The sequence below is a fragment of the Abramis brama genome (assembly GCF_963993115.1).
Source record: "Abramis brama genome assembly, chromosome: 7".
Taxonomy (NCBI): domain Eukaryota; kingdom Metazoa; phylum Chordata; class Actinopteri; order Cypriniformes; family Leuciscidae; genus Abramis; species Abramis brama.
Window position 1 is genome coordinate 7,582,957 of NC_139969.1, and position 11,961 is coordinate 7,594,917.

Sequence of the window (11,961 nt, forward strand, 5' to 3'; positions counted from 1 at the left end):
TGGCAGTTTTTTCATGCGTATTGGGGAAGGGGTAGGTTAATAGATGGAATTTAGTATTGAGGCGTTTAGACAGGCTCCTTCACGTGATGTTTTGGAGTCATGTCGGAAAATTGATTTATATTTAATCGCTGATTTCTATGATATTGCGATTATTAAAACTGATAGAAAGAAGGAACTGAGAGACGTAATTCAAGCTGCACTGATTAAGCAGGGTATTTTGCAGTCTAGGAACGTTGAGGTAACTGATGAAGATAACGTTGATGTTGCGAGTTCAGATCCCGTGTTGCGCTCACTTAGTGGTGTAAACTCGGAGGATTTAAAACTAGCTATTCAGTTAAAGCAATTAGATCTCGAAAAAAAACGTCAGGAACACACCACTCAATTGTTACGCTTTAGGCAGTGCGAACTAGAAACGCATGCTGATGATCGTCGTTCCAGTTCAGTTAAGACAAATTTTGATGTACCCTCTACTAGTGTTGACTATCATTCACCCTCTGTGCCTTTGTCTGTGGCTCCTGGTCATCCTGCTGATTTTGATGTTAGTCGTCATCTAACCTTAGTGCCTGCATTTAGAGACAGTGAGGTAGATTCATACTTTGGCGCATTTGAGCGCATAGCTGCTGCGTTGCGCTGGCCGAGAGAGGTTTGGTCTCTTTTGATACAGTGTAAATTAACTGGGAAAGCCCAAGAGGTTTGTTCTACCTTATCTGTGAGTGATAGTTTAGACTATGATAAACTAAAAAGTGCGGTACTAAGGGCGTACGAATTAGTGCCAGAGGCGTATAGGCAGAAGTTTCGTGCACATGTTAAAAATGCCTCTCAAACTTATGTGGAATACGCACGGGAGAAAACTGTGCTTTTTGATAGATGGTGTCATTCCAGCAGAGTCGTTAATTTTGAAAATCTCCGTGAGTTGATTCTGATTGAAGATTTTAAAAATTCATTGCCAGACAGAGTTGTTGTCTATTTGAATGAAAAGAGAGTTTTGACTCTTGCCGAGGCTGCCGTCTGTGCAGATGAGTTTACTCTGACTCATAAAAATGCGTTTGTTGTACGTCGCGAATTTAATTCTCCGTCCTCAGAGAAAAACGCTAAAATTCCGAAAGTAGGTCTGCCTAAGCAAGCATTGCCAGTTGAAGCCCGTGGATGTTTTTACTGCCACGGACTTGGTCATTTGATTGCGAATTGCCCTTCACTGAAAAATAAAAATAAAGGGAAGTCAGCCAAAAGTGTTGGTTTTGTTAAGAAAATTGGCAGTCAACTTAGTTCGAATATTGATGCCGCATATGATCCTTTTGTGTGTCAGGGGATGATTTCTCTTAGTGGATCTGAGCGAGATTTAGTTCCTGTAACTATGTTGCGGGATACAGGGGCCAATCAGTCGTTTGTGCTGGCTAGTATGTTGCCATTTTCTGAGAAAAGTTATTGTGGATCTGACGTTCTCATTCAAGGAATTGAGTTGGGGGTGTTGAAAGTACCATTACATAACGTGTACATTCGATCCGGTTTAGTAACAGGTTGTGTAAAATTGGCAGTGCGGCACAAGTTACCTGTTAATGGCGTGGCCTTAATTATAGGTAACGATCTCGCTGGAGGGAAAGTACTCCCATTTCCCGAGGTCATTGAAAATCCCGTGTATGATTCTGTTACTTCCGGTGAGTTGGCATCAGAGTTTCCTTCAGTGTTTGCGGCATGTGTAGTTACGCGGGCTCAAGCGCGTAAATTTGGTGATTCGATTGATATTTCGGATACCTTTTTGGCAGCTGAGGACCAAGTTAAAGGTGAAGTTCGCATTGTACAACCTGAGCTGTCTGATCCCGAGTCGCTGTCCGTGACTAGTAGTGCTGAACTAGAATCAGCTGATCTGTCGTTGTCCATTAATAAAGATGTGATTTCTGCTGAACAGAAAAAGGATACTACTTTATTGCGTTGCAGGAATGGAGCGTTTAATTTGAAGGAGATTGAGAATAAATCGATAGGTTATTTTTGGGACAACGAGGTGTTAAAGAGAAAGTGGACTCCAGCAGGGTCTGATGGTTTAGGTTGGGATATTGTTTTTCAACTGGTTGTGCCTAAATGCTTTCGAAAACAAGTTCTGAGTGTGGCCCATGATAATGTAGCAGGACATCTGGGTATTACTAAAACCCATTCTCGCATTTTGCGTTATTTTTTCTGGCCTGGCATTAAATCTGATGTTGTGCGTTATTGTCGCTCGTGCCACGTGTGTCAGGTCGTAGGAAAACCTAACCAGATTATACATCCTGCACCACTTAAACCTATCCCTGTCATGGGAGAGCCTTTTGCACGAGTAATCTTGGACTGTGTTGGACCGCTACCGCGAACAAGATCTGGACATGTTTATCTGCTTACGCTTATGTGCGCGACAACCCGCTATCCGGAGGCAGTCCCGTTGCGTTCATTAAAAGCGAAAGCTGTGGTGAAAGCCCTAATCACGTTCTTCTCTACCTTTGGTTTTCCACGGGTGATCCAAACGGATCAGGGGACTAATTTTATGTCACGATTATTTAAACAGGTACTGTCCCAACTGAAAATTAAGCACATTACATCTAGTGCCTATCACCCAGAGTCCCAAGGTGCTCTCGAAAGGTTCCACCAAACCTTGAAGTCCATGCTGGGTAAATATTGCATTGAGTCAGAGAAAGACTGGGATGAGGGGTTGCCTTTTCTTATGTTTGCTGTCCGTGAGAGTGTTCAGGAGTCATTAGGATTTAGTCCTGCAGAATTGGTTTTTGGACACACGGTAAGGGGCCCACTCAAAATGTTGAGAGAGAACTGGCTGACTGAGCAAAAATCGGATTGTAATCTACTAGAATATGTCAGTTCTTTTAGAGAGCGATTGCATAATGCTTGTAAATTGGCTCAGACCGCACTGGAAAGTACCCAAGTGAAAATGAAAAAGCGTTTTGACAAGAATGCTGTTTCTCGTTTGTTCTTTGAGGGGGACAAGGTCTTGGTTTTATTGCCAATCCAGGGTGCTGCATTACAGGCTAGATTCTCTGGTCCGTATGTCATTGATAAGAAGCTGAATGAGATGAATTATGTTGTTCGGACTCCCGATCGGCAAAGAAAAACTCGCGTGTGTCATGTAAACATGCTGAAGCTGTATGTGAGTCGTGGGGAAGATATGGAGTTAAAAACCTCTGTTATCACTCCAGTTGCCTCGATCGTGATTGCTTCTGACAGTGATGTTGATGAAGATGGACTGAATCTACAGGGTACCCTGATGTTGGGTGGCAGATTGAATAATTCCATGATTTTGGAGAATTTAAACTCTCATCTGGCGCATTTATCTGACTCTCAGCGCACTGATATAGTAAAGTTGATTAATTCATCTCTGGGGTTGTTTTCAGACGTTCCTACCCGCACTCAAGTACTGAAGCATGATATTGACGTAGGTGATCATTCACCGATTAAGCAACGCGCTTATAAAGTGAATCCAGTTAAACGTAAAGTTATGGAGGCCGAGGTAAAATATTTAGTTGCAAATGGATTTGCAGTTCCGAGTTTCAGCGCCTGGAGTTCACCCTGTTTATTAGTCCCGAAATCTGACGGAACACAGCGGTTCTGCACGGATTATAGAAGAGTAAATGCCGTGACAAAACCAGATTCGTTTCCCCTCCCGTTAATGGAGGATTGTATTGATAACGTAGGCTCTGCGCGCTTCGTCACGAAACTCGACATGCTAAAGGGGTACTGGCAAGTTCCCTTGACGGAGCGCGCGGCCGAAATATCTGCGTTTGTTACTCCGGATGATTTCCTTAATTATAGGGTGATGGCGTTCGGACTGCGCAACGCTCCGGCTACGTTTCAGCGCTTGATGAGTCAAGTGCTGGGCGGGGTTTCAAACTGTAAAGCTTACCTCGATGATATTGTTGTTTATTCGAATACATGGGATGAGCACTTGACAACGTTAAGTACTGTTTTTAATCGTTTACTGGATGCATCTCTCACTCTTAATTTGTCTAAGTGTGAGTTTGGCAAAGCGACAGTTACCTACCTAGGGAAACAGGTGGGGCAAGGGCAGGTTCGACCTGTTGCTTTGAAAGTGCAAGCTATTACAGAATTTGCAGTGCCTGGTACGAAACGTGAACTCAGGAGATTCCTAGGAATGTCTGGCTATTATCGGGGATTTTGTAAAAATTTCTCAGATGTTGTGTTGCCTCTAACAAATCTGCTTCGCGTATCACAGGTTTTTGAGTGGACTGAGGTATGCCAGACTGCATTTGATTCTGTTAAAAACCTTTTGAGTAGTGGTCCTGTCTTAACGGCTCCAAATTATTCATGTGCATTTCAGTTGGATGTTGATGCAAGTGCTACTGGTGGTGGTGCTGTTCTTCTGCAGGATGATGGAAATGGGATTGAGCATCCTGTTGGGTACTTCTCAAAGAAATTCCTGAAACATCAGTTAAATTACAGCACCATTGAGAAGGAGGCGTTAGCCTTTTTAATGGCTTTACAACACTTTGAGGTGTACATTGGTTCTAGTTCTCTTCCGGTAGTTGTATATACAGACCACAACCCATTAGTTTTTTTGTCTCGGATGAAAAATTCAAACCAACGAATTATGCGCTGGTCTCTCTTCGTTCAGGATTTTAATTTGGAAATCCGCTTTAAGAAAGGCAAAGATAACGTGTTGGCTGATGCCTTATCCAGGTCGTTCAATTCTGAGTAAATCTACTGTACTGTATTGTATGTAGATTCTTTGTGTGTGAGAGTGTTACGACCTGTGTTTTGTTCATTGTTTTATTGCTGTTTTCATTCGTTTTGCTGTTCCGTGTTTTCTCTTGATTACAAGCAGGTGATCTCATGAGGAGCTGTAAGAAGGCCATTGGTCGTCTAGTTGGGGCGTCGCCTTCATAAGGACGCTGCTGGCACTCGTCTGGGAGCTCACTTTGGTCCGGTCGCACGTGGGTTGAGAGCTCCGGAATCCCTCCTCCGGCCGATGATCAACCTTGTTTTCGTATTAGTGATTTTCTTTAGTTTAAGTGACCAGATGTACATATAATCTTTTGAATCGGTTGTTATGTCCATGCCACCAGCTACACCGTGTGGTAATGTCTGAACTGGTCCTGTTTAAAACCATAATAGAGTGGAGCGTGTAGGGGTGTCCTGCCTTATTTATTTTTGAACCGTTTGATCTCTGTTTATGACAGGGAGTCAGGTTAGTTAAATGTATTTTCTTTTGATATTTGATTAGGTTAGTTATGTTTTTTTCTTTTCCTTTGTTTATTCGTTTTGTTTGTTGTTTTGGCCTTTGGGACACCCTGAAGAGATGCTCTTTTCATTCATCACTCTACAATAAATTTATTATCTTTTGCTACATCTGTGTTTTTGTTGTTGATTATCGACCGGAGTGATGCGTGCTGGGATTCCTTTCCACAACCCAACTAATTATTTATTGCGCCTCTTTAGTGTTTTATATTCCCCTAGAGGCGGGGCGTAATAGCGTAGTTGCATAAAATGACATTCACCCTCAATGATCCAATAGCAGCCTTTAAATATGTGAGCAGAAGTTGCGTTGAAATGCTGTGCATTTCAGTTTATCCTTCAGATCAACTTCTTTTACCTCACGCAACTATGGTAAAAATATTTTGTACAATATTATTATAACATTTTCAACAATATTATTGATCTGCCTGCATTGACACCATTACATGAGAACTAAACTGAGCTGGACGATGAAATCACTGTATTCTCCAGAGCGTCTGTTTAGATAAATTAACTAAAAACTAAAAATGTTTTAACAACAAAAATGAACTATCACTGAAATTACTTAAGCTGGTGTGAGAAAGGAGAGAAAGATGGAAGGTTAACAGGAAGTTTATTGATAACAAAAAAGGGAGAGGATGATGGTAGGATACGGTGGATGATGAGACAGATGAACAAAGGTGGGAATGGAGACACTGTGGAAGGACGAGACGCTGGAGACAGACATATTGCTGGAGGCAGGGAGATCGCTGGAGGCAGGGAGATAAGTTCACTTTATATAACCGAGACCATGCAGACAATGAGCTGGGGTGAAGTGAGTGTACAAGTAGTGGAGGTGATGAGGGTGATGATGAGGTGCAGGTGTGTGTGATCATAAATGACGTCCAGGTGAGAGCCAAGGAGGGTGATGGGAGATGTAGTGCAGAGGAGGTGACAAGAATGAGGCATTTATATAGCGCTTTCATATGTACTACTGTACACCCAAAGCGCTTTACAATCATATCAGGGGATCTCTCCTCAACCACCACCAGTGTGCAGAATCCACTTGGATGGTGCGACGGCAGCCACAGAACAACGACGCCAGTGCGCTCACCACACACCAGCTATAGGTGGAGAGAGGAGAGAGAGTAATAGAGCCAATTCAATGTAAGGGGATTATTATGAGGCCATGATTGGTAGGGCCAATGGGTGGAATGTGGCCAGGACACCGGGGTTACACCCCTACTCTTTACGAGAAATGCCATGGGATTTTTAATGACCACAGAGAGTCAAGGCTGATCTGTGACAGCTGGACTATGACACTATTTTCTTCTAGATCTACCGAGACAAACTTTGTTGCATTATTTTCCTGTTATCACTGTAAAGCTGCTTTGAAATGATCTGTATGGTAAAAAGCGGTATATAAATAAAGGTGACTTGACTTGTATACACTGTAATCCCAAACAGTTGTACTAGCTCATAACAAATAAGGTCATAACAGTCAAATGTGGTTATGCAGTTGACCAAACTATAAAGTGTTGAGCTCTGTTGAGATTTATGCCACTTTTTAATTGAATAGGGCTCAATATTTTATAGCTAATTTGTGTGGAACACTCAAAAAGTTTAGGAACCTGTTGTAAAGTTTTCTTTCATCGAAGCAGAGACCAGTGAGACAGTTGGGATCGCGTTCAACAGAAGTTGTTCTTTATTGAGAACTCCACTGTACGCGGTTGTAGAAACTTCCAACATGATCTAATCTAACATAACTTTACATGGAGTCTTATGCTGGGTACACACCAAAAGATAATCGGGCTGATTTTGGGCCGATTTCCCCCCTTCCGACAATCCTAGTTATGTCCCGATTATCTTGATGGTTCAACAGATTATCTTATCAGATTTTCCCTTGGTGTGAGGTGTGTTAAGAGTGTCCTAACCTGCTCGGAAGAACGTCGGAGCCGCTCCGATCGCGAATCGTAAATATTCAACATGTTTAATATTTACGATCAGAAATCCTGATGTGTGAGGGGAACCCCGAGGACAAACGCGCACACGTTCTGGAGATTATCACGTGAAACAAAACAATATCCAATCAGAAAGCGAGCTGATGGAAGACAGACACGGTCATTCTCACACACACACACACACACACACACACACACACACACACACACACTTGCAGGAAGCTGAGTGTTAAGATTTAATATTCATAAGTGTAAATTTGGAGGAAACAAGCCTTTGTTTTTCATTTTAAGAGCAGACATTTTACAATACCTAAACACAATATTGGGTTTGAAAAATAAGAAAGCTGCAAAGTGCATTTCAATCTGTAAACATTTTAAATTTTTTGTTTAACTTTTAAGTTTGTCACTGTTTATGTATATGTCTTTTTATGTTTGTTTATCGGCTTTACTCTTTGTACCCCCCTGACTGTAATTGTAATTCTTAAAATCAATTAAAAAAAAGATTAAAAAAAGAGGGATTATAACTTTTTCTAAAGAGACAATAAATCCAATAAAGAATAAATAAAGACAATAAAGAATGAATATATTTCTGTATAAAAGGTTATATATGGGCTAATGGTGGGTACAATGTTTTTTTTTTCACTTGAATTTTATGTGAAAATCATTCCAAACACTATCGCAATTTCTTCCTGCATATCGTCCGCCATGCTTATTCTGGCATTTATGAAAATTACTCTGGCATTTTGCGAGAATTCCTGTGTTCACAGTTGAGACTCTGGTTGAAAATCTGTTTGTGTGTGGTGTGCTGTCTTTGTCTTATCATGGCACACCACACACTATAGGAGCAAAATGCTTAAATCTAGGATTTTTTGTCCTCATGTTTGTGGTCTATCACATTTTGAAAATCTTATAAGATGTAAAAAATCTTTTGGTGTGTACCCAGCATTATAGGCATTTTAGGAGGAGGGACTTTTGAAGGTGGAGACAAATTCAAACAAAGCATGTAAATGAGTATACAGGTTAAGGAACCCCCCCCTCCCAGACCGGCAGTCTCAATCCAATCAGCATAACCACTCAAATGATCCAATCAGCCTGACGGTATCACCCATATCTTCACATGATCAAATCAAATCAAGTATATTTGTATAGCGCTTTTCACAATACAGATTGTATCAAAGCAGCTTCACAGTATAAAAATAAAATAATACAACAAAGTTTGTTTCTAGTGGAATTTATTGATTGATAGAATAAAATTAAATATCCCCAAAATATCCCCAACTGAGCAAGCCAAAGGCAACAGTGGCAAGGAACCGAAAAAACTCCATCAAGTGACCTAATGGTGTCCTAAAACTCCATCAGGTGACCTAATGGAGAAAAAAAAAAAACCTTGGGAGAACCCAGGCTCAGTCGGGGGCCAGTTCTCCTCTGGCATTTATGAACTAGAGGCCGGATTGTAGTTTGAAACTGTGAGATTAACAATATTATATGAATGCCTGGCTGAAAAGATGCGTCTTTAATCTAGTTTTAAACTGGGAGAGTGAGTCCGAGCAACGAACAGTATCAGGAAGGCTATTCCAGAGTTTCGGAGCCAAATGTGAAAATGCTCTCCCTCCTTTGGTTGATCTGGATATCCTAGGTATGACCAAAAGCCTTGAATTTATTGATCTTAAAAAGCGCGATGGATTATAGGGTGATAGAAGATCCGTTAAATAGACTGGAGCTAAGCCGTTTAGGGCTTTATAAGTCAGTAGCAATACCTTATAATTAATACGGAACTTTATAGGTAGCCAATGTAGTGATGATAAAATCGGTGTTATATGATCATATTTTCTTGATCTAGTAAGAACTCTAGCAGCTGCATTTTGGACTAACTGTAGCTTGTTTATTGAGGATGCAGGACAACCGGCTAATAAAGCATTACAGTAATCTAGTCTCGAGGTCATGAATGCATGAACTAACTTTTCTGCATCAGAAACTGATAGCATATTACGTAGCTTAGCAATGTTTCTAAGGTGGAAAAAGGCTGTTTTTGTAACATACGAAATATGATTTTCAAAAGACAGGTTACAATCGAGTATAACACCCAGGTCTTTTACTGTAGAGGATAAAGTAACAGGACATCCTACGATGTCAAAGTTGTATTGTGAGAGGTTCTGTGGGCGGTTTTTTGAACCGATAAGTATTACCTCTGTCTTGTCTGGATTTAATAAAAGAAAATTACGCGTCATCCAATCTTTTATATCTTTAACACACTCTGTCAATTTGGATAATTTAGCGTTTTCATCCGGCCATGATGAAATATATATTTGAGTGTCATCAGCATAACTATGGAAACTAATTCCATGTTTCCTTATAATATTTCCAAGTGGCATCATATATATTGAGAATAACAGAGGGCCCAACACAGATCCCTGCGGCACTCCATAGTTTACTGGAATTATGATAGATTTTTCTCCATTTAAATAGACAAAATGGTAGCGGTCAGATAAGTATGATCTAAAGCAGCTTAATGCTTGTCCTTGAACACCAGTATAATTTTGTAGTTGATCTAAGAGTATTGTATGATCTATAGTATCGAACGCAGCACTTAGATCAAGTAAAACTAGTATTGAGATACAGCCTTGGTCAGAAGCTAAGAGTAAATCATTTGTGATTTTAACGAGCGCAGTTTCAGTGCTATGATGCGGCCTGAATCCTGACTGAAACTTTTCATAGATATCATTTTCTTGCAAGAAAGAGCCCAGTTGAGTGGACACAACTTTTTCTAGTATTTTAGACATAAAAGGTAGATTTGAAATGGGTCTATAATTTGCTAGATTATTATGATCTAATTGTGGTTTCTTAATGAGAGGTTTTATAACTGCCAGTTTAAATGTTCTTGGAACATGACCTAAAGATAAAGACGAGTTAATAATATTGAGGAGAGGCTCTTCCACTACAGGTAACACTTCCTTCAGTAGTTTAGTTGGTATAGGATCTAATAAACATGTTGTTGTTTTAGATGAAGTGATAAGTTTATTTAACTCTTTTTGTTCTATAGTTGTAAAGCACTGTAGTTGTTCTTGCGGGGGGATAATTGAGGCTGAATTATAAGGTGCGATTGAGGATTGAACGTTTACAATTGTGGTTCTGATGTTTTCTATTTTCTCAGTGAAGAAGTTCATGAAATCATTACTACTAAACTGTAACGGGATATTTTGTTCGGGTGATGTCTGTTTATTTGTTAGTCTAGCCACGGTGTTAAATAAAAACCTAGGATTGTTTTGGTTGTTTTCTATTAGTTTGCGGAGGTGCTCAGCCCTGGCCGCTTTTAGGGCCTTTTTATAACGTGACATACTGTCTTTCCACGCGATTCTAAAGACCTCTAAATTAGTTTGTTTCCATTTACGCTCTAAATTACGGGTTTCTCTCTTTAGAACATGTGTAGTATTATTGTACCATGGTGCTTTAATTTTCTCTCTGACCTTTTTTAATTTAATGGGTGCAACAACATCCAATGTTCTAGAGAGAATGGTGCTCATAGTGCTAGTTAGTTCTTCTAGTTCATCTGTTTGTTTGGGTTCAGGCAGCAGCTGAGACAGATTAGATAAGCAATTTGAGAAATTATCTATGGTGGATGGAAGGATTGTTCTGCCTGGTCGATAACGCGGCACCGCATGACATATTACAGCAGTACGTAATATGCAAGTTACCAAGTAATGGTCAGTGACATCATCACTTTGTGGAATGATATCTATATCGGTTGGATCGGTTCCATATGATATAATTAAATCGAGTGTGTGATTAAGACGATGAGTTGGTCCGGTGACGTTTTGCTTGACCCCAAAGGAATTTAATAAATCTATAAACGCAGCCCCTAACGCATCATTTGAATTATCTACGTGTATGTTAAAATCTCCAACAATTAATGCTTTATCTACATTGACCAATAGATCTGAGAGAAAATCTGCAAACTCTTTTAGGAAATCAGCGTAAGGCCCAGGCGGTCTATATACGGTAGCCAAGGCTAGAGATAATATGGATTTTTTCTAACATCTAAGAGCGTAACATTTAGTACAAGTATTTCAAACGAAATAAACTTATAACCCGTTTTCTGAGTAACATTGAGAATATCTCTATAGATTGTTGCAACACCGCCGCCACGACCAATCAGACGGGGTTCGTGTTTATAGGAGTATCCAGATGGAGTAGACTCATTTAGACCGAAATAATCATTAGGTTTAAGCCAAGTTTCAGTAAGGCAAAGTACATCGAAGCTATTATCTGTGACTATTTCATTTACAATAACTGCCTTAGGTGTGAGTGATCTAATGTTTAGAAGACCTAGCTTTAGAAATTGTTTTTGATTACTAATAGCAACATTTTCTGGTTTAATAACTGTTAAGTAGGTTTATGGACTGTATTGACTGGTTCTGACTTAGTTGGGATCATCACGGGGCATCGGTAAGAATGCACAAAAGTCCAGAAGTCCAATCACTGTTTTAATAGTAGAATCAAGCCATCAACATACTCAGGGCATTGCATGAACAGAGGCATGTGATATTAAGGGTGTGTGAGTGTGGTTTCTATAATAGAAACATAAATATAAATAATCAGTTTACAGTAATAAATGATAAACATTTTACTCAAAAGAATAAACGCGTGAGGATGGCTATAAATGTAAACAACTGACTATAAATAGACACGTGACTATCGTCTTATAACCGTATCTCAATCGAGTGTCATCTTCACAATCCACATTAAATATGGCTTAATAACATCTGTAAATTCTAAACACTAAAGTAAACATATG